This window comes from Stegodyphus dumicola, chromosome X1 (assembly GCF_044657685.1).
Source record: "Stegodyphus dumicola isolate Sdum_Otavi_A_Nest chromosome X1, ASM4465768v1".
NCBI classification, from domain to species: domain Eukaryota; kingdom Metazoa; phylum Arthropoda; class Arachnida; order Araneae; family Eresidae; genus Stegodyphus; species Stegodyphus dumicola.
The window spans coordinates 254,104,285-254,119,374 of NC_140780.1; the positions used below are offsets into that span (position 1 = coordinate 254,104,285).

Genomic DNA, 15,090 nt, shown 5'->3' on the forward strand with positions numbered 1-15,090 from the left:
AACGCAGAACAAACGTGACGGTATACTTATTTCATTGAACAATATGATGAATATGATGGAATCGAGACTTCTCATCTCTCGTGACAAGACCTTGCAAAAGGCCGTTGCTGACAACAATGAAGAAATTAATTCGTGCTTCGGAAGCGGCGATCATCCGAGTGAGGACAACATTGTCACAATAGAAGTGAATCATACTTGAGGTCAAGGAGTAGGATGTATCATTTTTCGTCAAAGCTATATAACAAAACCTTGAACCTGTCAGCCACCCACTGGGAATATTTAAATAGGAACATACCACTGTTCATCAGATTTTTATCTCTGGCTTGTCCGACACTCGCGCTCTGATTCATTGTATGGTATTTGGAACAAGCAACTATTGTTTATTCATATGGTACTTAGACTGCGAATTCAAATCTTCTACGGAAGAAAGTGAGAGTTTTTAGCCGTTGTTACCTCACTTTCGATTTGTTTCCTTTCAGCTTCGTGCTGCCTGCAAGCTATCACAATCTGTATAAACTGTGATTATTAAATTATGAAAGTACTAATGACTTCAGAAACTATAATAATAATTCATAAGCTCTAATTTCTGGAACTAATCATATAAAATTTTACTTTGTCTTTTTCAGCAGCAATATTCCTGTATATTTTCTTTGCAAATACGGAAGTTTGAATATTTAGGCTGCATATCAAGAAATAATACAGTATATTGTCTCATGACGACTACCTCTAATAGTATCTCTACCTATCTCTACCAGTATTTCTCAGACCATAAATAAACATGCGTATAGTTTCGTAATATTATATTTTAAGACGACCTGAGTGAAATCATCAAGCATGTAAGAAAGTAACCATCAAAATGCCTAATTTCATAATCAACCAATCTATTTTATAAGTAAGTCGATGGTTTTGATTGAATACGCTTTGGTCATTTCGTAACATTCATAAATTGTTTATATAATTTTTCATTTCTTCTTTATTCAACTCGTAACGTGTAACTTATCTTATGTTCAAGACGTGCCAAGGTGGTTCATTTCTCTGAACTTATTGCAGTCAATCGCATTTATTTCGAAGTTGAGAGTTTAATGCATGAATGCGTGCGATTTTCTATTCCAAATTTTGTAACTCTTAATTGACTAACATTAGATTGGAATAATTCAAAACGAAAAATAAAAGAGCTAAATTAGTTCTTTTACTCTTATTCAGTACCTTTTATTTGACTTTTTAACGTTAGAGATTATTCAAAAATTACTGAAAAATTGTTGAATAATTATTGAAAAATTATTGAATATAACTGAAGGCGCTATATTTTAAACCTACCAAAAAAGTACGGTAGATGAACTTCACTCTTTTAGAAAGAAACGTGATTATCCCCCCCTCCCCAAAAAAGTGATGAGTAAATTTCACTGGATAATAATTTTAATAAAGAGTGAGTGTTCTTGAGAAATTAATGAAAAACATTTTATCATACAAAGATCTGGGCTTTGCTCAACAGTTCTGTTTTCTACATTTTAAAATATTATTCACTCTCCGTATTTCAGAAAATTACTTATAAAATAATTTGTTTCCCTATGTATTTTTATGCTACATGTCTGTATAATTTGTATTTGATTCTCAACTTTATTAATAAAATGGTGTTCATAAACCTATGCATCAGATTTTTAATTGAGTACATTTCATTAATACGGTAAATCATTTATGAAAAAAAAAAATGATAGCCGCCGTTACAGATAGTGATCGTCTCTATATCCCTATGAAGGCGATTATCTTAGATGACCGCCTCCATAGGGAACAAAATCTTCTTTAGTTACAGATGATAGTCTAAGAGAATTTTTTTTTGTATTTTAGTTTAGTGAAAATTTTCTATCTTCTATATAATACTTTTATTTTCTTTCTGTCTATTCTAAAACTTTAAGATGCACCATATATTTAGCGGCAGAAATTAGGTTTTTATAAAAATCGTTAATCTGTGAAACAAATTTTTTGTTTCTACCCCTCCATTTTACAGAATTTAAACAATGCATTATTAAAGATAAATAAAATAACTAATAAAATAATTATTAATTTATTTATTTATTCATAAGCTATTTTATTTATTTTTAGTTTCTATGAATGTTTTATTTAATATTAATTAATCAATATTAAATAAAACATTAAGAGATACTTAAAAATTTTAAAGTTTTTTAATTAATGATAAATAATTAAATAATAAAGCGGAATAGTGGATTTTATCTTATTTGGGATCCGGCTGCAATTATATTTTTGTTAACAAACTAAGAAATTTCGCAACCGGGCTCCGTCTGAATTTGGACCCCGAGTGTGCAGCATAATGTACTGTTTTAGGGGATGATAGAATACGAATTAGTATTCTTTTTCTAGCACACCAATGAATGAAAGTAAAACGATTAATGTGTCGCTAAAGAAAATAGAGAGAATGCTGGAAATATTATGAGAATATGGATGGAAATTTTAGTAGAGAAGCGTAGATATGAAAACAAAGAGACAATGAAAACAAAGAGATGAGTTCAATACTTTCCGACCACGATCGCCTGCCGACGTAATTCTAGCAGACAGGCAGAGTGAGACAAGGGAAGAACTTCCCCAAATCCTAGGACGATGTTTGATCTATTACCTGAGAATAAATGTAAAGTTTTGTACAATATGACCATTTTCGTCTTCCATATTTGTTAGAATTGTTCCAAAAAAGTATGCAGGTGCTCTGTCCCTAAGGAAGTCGTTAGCATGTGACGTAATTGAGCTGTTTATCTTAATGACGTCAAGCCCGTTGTAGCTTGGAACGGATTTTTGAGACAAGAGATTCTTCCTTACAATTTATTTCCATGCCTAAGAAATATTTAGCTTCATCTAGATGTTTATTTGATAACGTTTTTTTAAATCGTTAATTAGTTGAAGAACTCGTCCTTCCTCTTTAGAATATATTAGAATATTATCAACATACACAATTACATTAATTCTTTTATCACAGTCCCTTTTTGTGAAAAGACACGAATCTGCTTTGCTTTGATTGAACCCAATATTCTTCAGTGTATTTTCAGTTTCTGCATTCCAGCGCTTAGCCGCTTATTTGAGACCATAAATTGACTTCTGTAATATACAAACTTCATTTTATTTCTACCGGAATTATGAATCCTTTTGGTTGTTCCATGTATATTTCTTCATTTAACTTGCCATGCAGAAATGCTGTTTTAACATCTAGTTGATGAATGTTTGTATTATTATATGTTGCTCATGTTAAAAAAAAACTACAATTGTACTATGTTTCACAACTGGTGAAAATGTTTCATCATATACATTGCCATAGGTTTGAGTAAATCCTTTGGCTATTAATCTTGCTTTGTGTTTTATCTTCTTATCAGTTTCATCGTATTTGGTCTTAAACACTCATTTGCTGCCTACTGCGTGTTTTCCTGGTGGTAAATCTGTAAGTTGATAGGTTTCATTTTTTCTTTTGGAGAATTTTCATTTTTTCTTTTGGAGAATTTATCTCTTCTTCCATCGCCTTGATCAAAGCCTCTTGTTCTCATTTTGGTAAGCTTAAAATTTCTTCAAAACTTTCTGGATCTTTATTTCGAGGTAATATTAAATAAAGCCACATTGTGATAGCCGGAAGGCTAGAAACGAATATCTCCCCAACGGCACTACTTATCGAGCATTCGTGAAGTGCCAGAATTTTGGTACATCTGACATGCTGACGGATGCCAGTTGATGTTTGTTCTCCTAGTTCGTCGTATATTAATCCTTTTGAGCATACATGAACTTTCATGAAGCATCAGCTCAAAACTCTTCTGCCACCTGTTCTTAATCTACAGGACTGCTCATCTGTGCTTGCAAATTTGGTACACTTGCGCAATCCATGCTATGACGAGCTGCGATTATTTTGCATGCCAAAGGAGAAACAGTATATTATTAGAAGGGTGATCAGCGCATGATTTTTGCTTTTAAGTTCGAGTTTAAATAATAAAAAGTAAAAATTTACAGTACATTTATTTATAAGTGAAGAATTTTTTTCTGTTTCATTAGATATCTTCTTGCTTAAAACTGTAAGATTGTTTTACTTCTTTGCTGTAATTAAAGAATTAATTGAAAGTGATGATTTTTGCTTTATGTGATTCCCGTTGAAAATGAGATGAACTTCGTTTACACTTCTCAAAGATGTTTCCCACGAGCAATACATCACCTTTCAGTGATAAATTGCCATATTGTAGTGGCCTCAGAATCAAATATGAAATATTTTCAACAGAACTGTTGGCGGAAACATGCAACAAAGATGAATTTAGTATTCGTTTTTCTCCCAAGGTCAATAGAAGCTTTATTATTTATACACTGAACTCATTTTCTTTTCATAATCATTATATTTGACGACAAACGAAGCTAATGATGAATATGAACTCCAGCAGAAAGGAAAACATTTATTCCATGATGAGTAACTTTTACTCTGCGAATAGAAAGAAGCTAGTCGCATTTCAGTTTCTTTAATTTCTAATATCAATTTTTTTTCGTACCTCACGGAATGTTTGTTTTCAAATTTGGATTTTTCCAAAACTGATTTCTAGAATAGCCAGATCTATGATATAGCAGTTATTAATTTTGAAGGACTTTTGTATTTGTTGACGACCCAAGAGAAGAGACGGCGACCTCGAACAGACGCCAACCACATACTGAGAGCACGACTACGCATTTTTGAAGAATAACAGTATTTTCTTTTGATTCTGGGTGCATATGCTTTATGCTAGACGATGGATTCATATATTTTTATATAATTTTCATATAATTTCAGTTCTGTTACTTTCCTTCTGCTATTTATACTTTCAAACACTGCTAATTCATGTTTTTTCTTAAATAGTGCTGTCATGTATGTTGTTTGTTAGGTTATTATTTCATTTTAGATATGAATATGGGAAGTGTTTTTGGTTATTAGATTTAGGTATATTTTTGTATGAAATATTTTTATCACATTTATTAACTACTTTATACAGTCTTTCATTTGCATATCTTGGAGTTATAGAAGTTGATAGTTATGTTTTTTACTATGAAACGCGAAGAAATTTATACTTGAGTTCAGGTAAAATACTGATTATGTTACCTTACGCTTCCTAATTTATCATGACAGGGGCAATTTTCATTGTCTCTGAGATTTAACAGAAATAAATGTGATAATGCTGTTATAATCAGAAACGCTCTTTTTTTAACCCACATATATAGCTTTACTTTTATTTATGCCTGACTTGAGTTTTATTTACTTAAAACCTACTATTATTGTTAAATATTTATAATAACCACTTTCATAATTACTCTCACTTACATACTAAAGGATTAAGAAAAAAAATCATGAAATCTTAAATAATCGTAACTTAGAATTTAAGTTATTTAAAAAAATATAGTTTAAAGTTCTGAAAATAATTAAAGCTAATATTAAGTATGCACATTTAGTCTAAAGAGAAAAAATTGTATTAACTTCTGGCTTTCAGGAAATGATAAAATATTTAAACTTTAGAAAAATACAAGGAATACAAAATTTTAAAAAAGAAGAAAAATGCATTAATTATTAAGCTTATTTTTCTGCATAAATCATTGTGTAACACAAGGGCATAATAACGATGTTTTCACAACTGTTGCAAAAAGGTCGAATTCTGCGAACATTTCGGCGTCGTTAAGACGTCCTGATACGATGCTTTCACAACCAAAATATAACCTGAGAAAGATGCAATAACAACGTCTATTCAACATAAACCTCATCAGCAAAGACGTAATAAAGACGTCTTTGTAACGGTTGCAAAACAGTGGATTTTCGCGGGCATCTGGGCGTCTTAAAGACGACATATTGCAACGTTTTTGCAAGGAAATCCGCGACGAGTTTGCAACGTCGTTACAACGTTGCCGTGCTACTTGGGGTACCTTGGCTGTTTAAGATATTCATCATTCTGTATACATAACATAAACAGTTTGTTAAAATCTATATTTGTGTAGTCCAATAGCTTATAATTTTATAAAACAAATAAAAAGTCGCTGGTGCAAGTTATCAAAGGATAACCAAGATGTGATTTGTGCGGAAATACGAGTAAACTGTACAAACTACTGTTAACCATCCAGCAATGAATGCTTCTTTGTGCGGAAGTGTCCCTGGCTTTCGATCTGCGCGGATTTGTCGTGTGCGAAAGTACCGCTAAATCGCTGTAAAGTGGTGTGGATGTAAAGAAAACATTTTAGGCTACCCCACCGTTTTAGACTATCGAAGTTCTGCAAAGCTGGGTCAGCTGTAGTGGGAAGAAGGTATCTCCTTCTATTGCTTCCTATGTGGTTTTCTTCAGCATTCAGCTTTGGCGCAGCGTTTTTGCGCGATGTAGAGATCAAGCGCCTTGGGCCGCAGCCGGCATAGGGTGCTTCTGACGGACCATGGGGAGTTAGAAGTTTGAAATTAGTGTCACATTAAAGACTATACCAGCTCATCATTGATACATATCAAGTTTCCCGCATGCCTATTCCTGACCTGTATTATCTGGCATTTTGGATATACAAATCAAACTGCTACTCACTTTATATTTTTTCTTGTGATATTAATAGATTATTTTGCTGTCTTATCGAATAATCATTATGATGCTTTCTTAATTAAGTACTTCCTGTATTATTTTGGATATAAAAATTACGTAATGTAAGACAAATTTTATAATTGAGGTTATTTAGTCTCAACTTCGGCCTTAATAATGATAAGCGCCTTTTGACGTTACATCCGTAGAGATAAAATCTTTAATTAATCTCCTAAATTTAATCAATCTGTAATTGTTGAGAAAACTGAGCGATTTAAAAGCAATAAACGTTTTCCTAAAAACTGAATTTTTTTCCAGTTTTTTTATATCAAACTGAAATTTCAAACTATTCTTTTAGAAAATAGCACTGTTTCAAAATGGATTTATATGCATTTGAAAATTATGAAAATTTTCAGTATTATTGCAATTAATAAAATTGTTTCTAAAGCATCTATTACATACCTAGATACAGAATCGTTTGATCGTTCCCTTTATTCGATTTTTCTTACATTCTGGAACATTCACTGTGCATTAAAAAGATTTCTAATTAAAATTTCAAAAATATAGATTTTAATAGGTTGATACGCTTGAAGTTAAAACGGGACTTGCAGCTGTGTAACCTATTTTTTACTGTTACCATATGTATTGGAGAATCACAATGTATTCCAACTGAAGTTTATTTATTGAATTTTAATTCAGTTCTGTTCACTATAGTCAATCCTTAAATTTCATTCTTTCTTTCGACTTGTGCCTTTCGCGTCATTTATTTATTGCATTATTGAATACCTAATCATCCATGTACTTCATACATTTTTCTCAGCAAAATCTTGAAGCAATAACCTTCCTCCTTTCCCCCAGTTGTTAAGGTTTTTTAACGAGCGTAAAATAGTCTTCGGTAATGCAACAAAGGAAGGTTTGGAATAATTTTAAAACTTTCTGAAGAACTAAATTAATGTTTAAATAATTCGTAAGTTAGATAATCAAAATTTATAAATTTCGTTGTTATTTATTTCTTTCTTATAAAATTTTATAGTTTTGCAGGGAAACTTTAGTCTTTGGTAATGCAGCAAAGGAAGGGTTGGAATAATTTTAAAACTTTCTGAAGAAGTAAATTAATGTTAATTCGTAAGTTAGATAATCATGTGCATAAATTCGTAAGTTAATACGAATTAATTCGTAAGTTCGTAAATAATTCGTAAGTTAGATAATCAAAATTTATAAATTTCGTTGTTATTTCTTTCTTTCTTATAAAATTTTATAGTTTTGCGGGGAAACTAAATTGTCAGTATCATAAATTCATAAGCTGAAAATAAAGTGGGGGCCGTTTTATTGTTTTTAAACATTTAAATGCTCCCTTTGTATGGAACAATACAAGGCTCCAAAAAAAGTCTGTAAAATATGCCTAGGAGTCAATTACAACAGGTTTTGCCATTTGAAAAGGAACTGTGTTGATCTCATGTTTATTATTTTCTCAACGGAATTCCCCGTGAAGTTTAAGAGAATGTAGTTTAAACAAGAGGGGTTGTTTTGTAGTCGTACTCACAAGGTAATGCAGGGACATGCAGACACAAAAGTTGTTATTTGTTTGCGTCATAGTTGTCCATTGCCAACAGCTTCCTCCCCCCCCCAAGAGTTTCAAAACAATAAAAAGAATTTACTCCTTACAGTGAAAACAAAAATGTTAGGAATGCAGGTAAAAGAACGTGTTTTTTGTAAAACCTGCCCAATAGAAATGCAAATTATAATGTGATTCCTTGATTCAGCTTCGCATATTTTCTGGAATGCAAAGTTAGTACGCTTTGGTTTAAAACCCGTTTTAGTCAAGGTATAGGAGATATCATTTGAGTTCTTTGCCGCATATCTACACTTTACTTTCCAGAGGTTATAAAACGTATTCCAGTTTTTATTCAATCCAATTTGAAAGAATTCTCAAACAAAGATTAGATAAATGGTAAAAGGCTAGAATTTAGCGAAAAAATTATGACTAGGAAAAGTACTGCTGAAAACGTATGGCGGTTTCTGCTGATGAATTAAGACTGTTTAGAGAAAGTCTTTACCTTCTTAACATATACATAAAACTTTAATTCTTTAAACTGTGTAGAATACATAAAGGTGTGAACGTGAAAATGTCTCTAATTTAAAACTCATAAATAATGGTTAGTATTATAAGGTTAATTTGCATAATAGAATATCTATAATATATTAAACGTCTTGCCGGGTTATGGAATATGACAGCTGCGTTAATAATGAGCACATCATTGCAATTATTCAAGTACTGATAAAAATTAATCAGCTAACTCAAATTTCGAAGTATTTTAACATTTAGCTGCTCTTTACAGTCAAATTTTCTAAGGGTTAAGTTTAAAGAAAAAGAATACTAAAAGTTTAAACAGTTCTTAAGGACGAATACTTTTCATGCTGTTTCATTTGTGGTTATTACTATTTTCTGCCTTTTTTTTTTTTTTTCTTTAATTCCTTCAACCTTTCTATTAACTACAAATCTGTATAATTGTATTGCTTTTGTTTCTTATTATACTTTTTAAAATTTCATGGCAGCTTAAGTTCCAGTGATGGTGCATATTTTTAATCCTTTGTTCTACGGATTGGTGAAATACTTCTAAGTTAGTTTATATGTTAAAAATATGGTAGAGCACACGATGACTCTCCATGTTGGATAAAACTTACTGATTCATCGATCGTTAAACGAAAATCATATAACATACCTTTGATGTAATTAATAGATGATGTTACATGATGAACTGTGCTGTTCACTATATAAGATTAGTTCTCTCCATGCTCATTTCTGTTCAGTTATATACTTTGGTTTTTGAAATAATTAAGTTTGATCTTGTATAGTTTTTTACCCTACTTGTGGAATCACGTGAATAAGTTTAACTCTGTACCTATTTCTTAAAACAAATAATGATTTTGGGATTTTCGCAAAACTTTAAATTTTTACTATAATTTTGGGATTAAAATTAAATTAATTGTTAAATGAAGCCTAAAAATTAAAATTTTTTATCTGTGGGATATGTCTGCGCTGCTGATATCCACTTCAAATTTCGAAATGTTCGAATGATATTTCTAAGGACGGTTTGGTAGATTATAGAAAAGCACACTAGGGCTATCTGCCTAAGGAAATGGATGCCTTCGTGGAGAAGTTTCTAAGGGAAACTGGCTCGTATACACGTTCCAAGCCACATACATGCGGGAAACTACGAAAACGCACATACAGTCAGCCCGTTCGCCTGGAATCGACCCCAGGTCAGAATGGGTTAGTCAGTGAACCCTGGTAGTTCTGAAACTACCAGGGCTCAGCAATTTTACCGCTTGTCCGCTGGTGGTCTTCTAAGGACGGAGAATGTATGGTTTTTGTTCAGCTGATGTAAATTACGTAACTTACGGTGTACACCCAATCTTTTATACTATCATATTCTTAATACTGAACAAGAGCAAGTAACAGTACAAAAGAATTTCTTTCAAAACTGAATGTTCTAAGAACAACGAGAAAAAATATTCTTTGGGCAAAATATAAAAGTGAAATAAAGAAATACCGATTTTTCCTTCAGAACTTCAATATATAACATTGCGAAGATTTTTGTGGAAATTGCGGATGTAAGCTTTCATGAATTTATCTATTACTTTAAATGAAAATTAGCCTCGTTTCTTCAAATCGAAAACGTGGCGATGTTTCCCAAACCAAATAACAACAGTCCTTATTTAAGACAATTCAAATGAAAGAGCTGCGAACAAATCACTTTGTCATCAAAATAAAGTGTATATAAAGGAAGGTTTCTAAAAATAAATAAATACTTTTATAATAAATAGATAAATAAATTTCAAATGAATAAGTACCTTTACCACCATAAAGTGCACATCAGAAAAAATTCTAATGCATACGAAGAAACAACAAAATTCTACTGAAAAGATAAGGGGAAAATATGTGTTTTGGAAAATAAAAAGGCAATGTATTGGTTCTGCAAAATAGTTATATCTGAGTAAGCTTCTATAAATAATGTGTGATTACTCTGATGAAAAATATGCTAAAGAATGATTTTACTATATCTTAAGAATACGAAGATTTCAAATATATTTAAAAACATTTTGGTTTAAGTATTCTGAATCTCAGAATTTTTTGCTCCTGATGAAGAGGGACCCGTTTTGTCCTCGAAATCGATTGGGATTTTACAAAAATCTACGCCGAATGCAAGGTTGTAGATTTGCCCGTTTTATATTCTGAACAACTTCAACTTTTATATAATTTTCGCTGAATTTGTAATCTATTAATTTGAAATTTCAAATGCAATATATATTTTTATTTCATGGCTTTAAATTTAAACATCTTAATGCTAATAATAAAAGTCTAACATCAGCATTGTGTGCCGGTGAAGTCTTCTGTATGTCAGAGATTTCAGCTAACCCGTAGAAATATATTCATTTCAAGATCCCGTAAAAAGAAATGGTTAAATAGCTACTTGTTCCTAATGTTCGTTTCCATTTATAGAGAGATGAAAATATTTTGTACGTTTGTTTTTTAATATTTTAATTTTTTATTTTTCGTTTTATTATTTTACCATGCAAGTTTTATTTTATTTTCTTGTTTTGTCTGTATAGTAATATAATTTTCACGGTAATGGTGATTACTCTCTCATTAAACGATGAAAGTTATTTCTTTCGTTTCAGGATAAATATTATCAGTTCAGAAAATCCCCAGCCTTTGGCTGTAACTGCCTTAGAATAGTAAAATTAAAATTTAAACATTATTTAAATTCTCAATTTTATTATAAACTTTAAAAAAATTGATGGGAACATTATATGACTTCCTTTTATGGCCTATTAAATTATACGCATTTTTTGCTACACTCGATTTAAACTTATTTCCACAAATTATTCTAACTTCATTAACAGATCTCTCAAAGCAAGTTGAAAATGATGTCAAAAACTACTACTTTTGAAATTAAATATCCCGGTCAATTTTTGCCGCACCGCAGTCAAACTTCTTTCAATTTTATTGTTTCATAACGAGTATGAAACTTTTCCAAATATAAGTATAGACATCGAGAGACATCATTAAAAGTTAGATTTCGTTATTTGTCGAAAATTAATTATTTTTTATATAAACACGTTTGGTTCTCCCGATTGCAATAAAAAAGAGAGCTGCATAACTAGATGTTATAACAGTCCCATATACAAAATTTCAACGTTCTACGGCGAATCGTTGAGTTATGCGTTATGAGAGAATCGTTGAGTACATACATATGTACGTAAGTACAGACGTCACGAACAAAGTCCCTTTCGAATCTATTTAACTGTCTCTTCTGGAAAAGAGGCTTTTACTCTGTACATACGTACAAATGTCACGCAAAAAAATTCGTCCAAATGGATTCAGGAACAGTCAAAATAGATATTTCTATTGAAATATGAATACCCGAAATTTTTCACCATTACAATACTTACTATTCCAATACTGTAGAATACTTCGTACAAGGAAGTAGAAAGTTGAGTTCTTTTTTTTTTTTTTTTTTTTAGTATTTTTTTGCTTGAACTTCTTGCTTGTATTCTTTTTCCTAAATAATTAAACTATTATTTCTTTATTAGTAGTTCTTTTGCAGGCTGCCTATGTAGGAATATAGTTGTAATGAAGTACGTTTTTTCTGAAATGCCAATTATTTCAAATTTGGAATAATTTTTTTTTACTAAATAATTAAGTTATTAATTGAAAGAAAATATTTTTTTCATTAGTTATTTTTTCCTTATAAATATTTTTGTTTTTACTTTCAGGCCCACCAGCGGCCGAGCGGTAAAAGTCGCTGAACACTGGTAGTTCGGTCCGAGGTTCGAATCCCGCGAACGGGCTGGCTGCATGGGCGTTTTCGTGGTTTTCCCCATGTGTAACGTGTATACGAGCCAGTTTCCCTTAGAAAGTCCTTCACGAAGGCCTCCCTCCTCTTAGACAGATAGCCCTAATGTGCTTTGCCATAATTAAATACACCAATTAAAATGTTTTTACTTTCACAGGAAAGGACTTTTATTAATTTCGTTCAATAAAATCAAAACATGATTATAAACATTATTTTTCGTATTTGTCAATACTACTGTAAAGAATAAATCACTTAATCTAATAGGGTGTGTTGTTGGAATTTTCCAGTGAAATAAAGGTTGTATAATTTTGTAACCTTTGTAGTTTTTTAAATTTTATTGACATAATTATTTTCTAATACATTTTAAATTGGGAAATGTTATTTCGTATTATTCCTTTGAATTTTGCAATCGTTGAAATGAAAAATAAATTTTCTTATTGGTAAAAGAATCATTAAGCTACAGAAGTCTGGCCGAATGTTTGTGTAATTATTGATGTCATCACTACTATATCGAGTTATTTCTGTTATGCTTCTCAATTTTACACAACTCCTTTATTTTTCACAGGTTTATTTCGAAACGCAGTATATTTTAAACTTTGGATTTTCCCGCACTTTGATCGCCCTGACTCGGCAGAAACAGAGAGGTAAGGTTTTTTTTTTATTTTCTGGTTTTTCAATCGCATTTTCAGGAAAAAAAAAAAAAAAAAAGCACCATAATTTTTTATGGTTTGCTGTAATACTGAAAAACCTTCCCACAGTGGCATTTTGGGTTACAGCCGAAAACATTGCGGCAAAAACATCGTGGACGAAAACGTTGCGGAGAAACGCAAGACGAAAACGTCGGTAAACAAAACATCGTGGGAGAAAAGAAAGCAAAGAGAAGCCATCGCAGTCCCAAAAACATTGTGGTACAAAATATCGTGGTCGAAAATGAAGCGGTTCAAAAATTTCGCAGTTTTAACATCGTCGTCGAAAATATCGCGGTAAAAAATAAAGTACTTACAAATCATCGCATGACGATAACATCGCATACATGCGATTTTCAAATCCCATACTGACATATTATGTAACTGACTTTCGTCATAACTAACGAATCGACATCCGAAAAATTGATTGCACGCTATACATGAAAATGTTAACGACACTTTAAGAATAAACGGAAACAAGACAAAATATAATTTTCATTAAAACACTATAAGATTAACAAATGTGAAAAAAAATTCATAACTAACTAAGCATTTTTTATAGAGGTAACCTCGTGCAGTTATTTGTCTTCGTTGTTCTAAGCACTTTTAGACTCTAATTTTCATAAAAAATTATCAGTAAGCCTTTTTTGTAAAGGTTAATTTATTACTGACCTTTGTTAATTAATTATGTAAATTTAAAATTCTATTAAGTTCTTAAGTTACATTAATGTTCTACTCGTTTTCAATTTTTAAATGTTTCCTTCTTATTTTTTCAGTAAAAATTTATTAGTTCATTCAAAAATATGAAATATAGAAGTAAAAGAATCCCTCTTTCCTTCTTGTGCTCCCAAATCATTATGTGAACATGGATTTACAATTTTTAAAAACCTGAAAACACACGTGTGCGATGTTATCGTAATGTGATGTTTGGTATGTACTTTGATTTTTACCACGATATTTTCGATGACGATGTTTTTAAACTGCGAAGTTTTTGAACCGCTTTATTTTAGACCACGATGTTTCAGAACTGCGATGTTTTCTCTTTGCTTTCTTTTCTCCAACGATGTTTTGCACCAAGACGTTTTCGCCTTGTGTTGTTTTCTCTGCGACATTTTCGTCGACGATGTTTTCGATGGACACCGGCGTTTTGCGAACATGAATGTATGTATTGAAAAACCAAAGCAATACGGAAGTAATAGTGTCATTACGGACCATTACAAAGAAGTTCCTAAAACTGAGAATATATTATTTCTCTTCTGCGAGTCTTAGATTACTTTGTAGTGAGCCCACCAGCCGCCGAACACTAAAGTCCCTGAACACTCGTATTTCGGTCCCAATTTTCGAATCCCGCGAACGGGCTGGCTGCATGGGTATTTTCGTGGTTTTCCCCATGTGTAACGTGTATACGAGCCAGTTTTCCTTAGAAAGTCCTCCGCGAAGGCATCCCTCCCCTTAGGCAGATAGCCCTAGTGTGCTTTGCCATAATTAAATACACACACATACTTTGTAGTGATCAACCCTTATTAAATTACGCTTGACTCACAACTGCTTCAATTAACAGGTTAGACCACTGCAAATATAATTCTACTGCTTCTATGCTTAAAATTTTATTGCGTGGGTACGTGCAAAATCCATTAACAAACAAGCGCGAAGTCAGAAGTTCATCGTCTTAAGAGCTTCGGTCAGCTCTTAGTACACCTTGCTATTATCTATTCTACATCAGTCACGTTTAACACCTACAATTCTGCTTAAATATTCGTTAAATTTAAATGTTTCAGAACAGGACTGTTTTAAAGAACAGTGAAGCTTAAAATAAAATTATTGGTTTAAGTACAACCTTATCATATTTATATTACAATAGCTTGTAGAATAGTATATAAACTTCTTTATGGAAACTGGAGTAGCAGGAAACTACACAAGAGAAGGGTTAACGTACCCTTTATTAAATTTTTGAAAATTTACAATGCGTCAACTCGACGCTAACAAACTTCGCCTCTGCTT

General features: G+C 31.7%; 1 protein-coding gene across 3 annotated transcripts in view; it reads left to right on the forward strand.

Moving 5' to 3' along the window:
• The window catches only part of LOC118188686 (uncharacterized), a 65,533-nt gene that overhangs the window by 25,597 nt on the left and 24,846 nt on the right, over window positions 1-15,090 (forward strand). For 2 of the 3 annotated variants that reach the window (XM_085807522.1, XM_035359183.2), the window contains exon 2: window positions 12,969-13,047. The exons of the other annotated variant lie outside the window; for it this stretch is intronic. The gene's annotated coding sequence lies outside the window, so the exon portion shown is untranslated. The remainder of the gene's footprint in view (window positions 1-12,968; window positions 13,048-15,090) is intronic. 3 annotated transcript variants of the gene reach the window in all.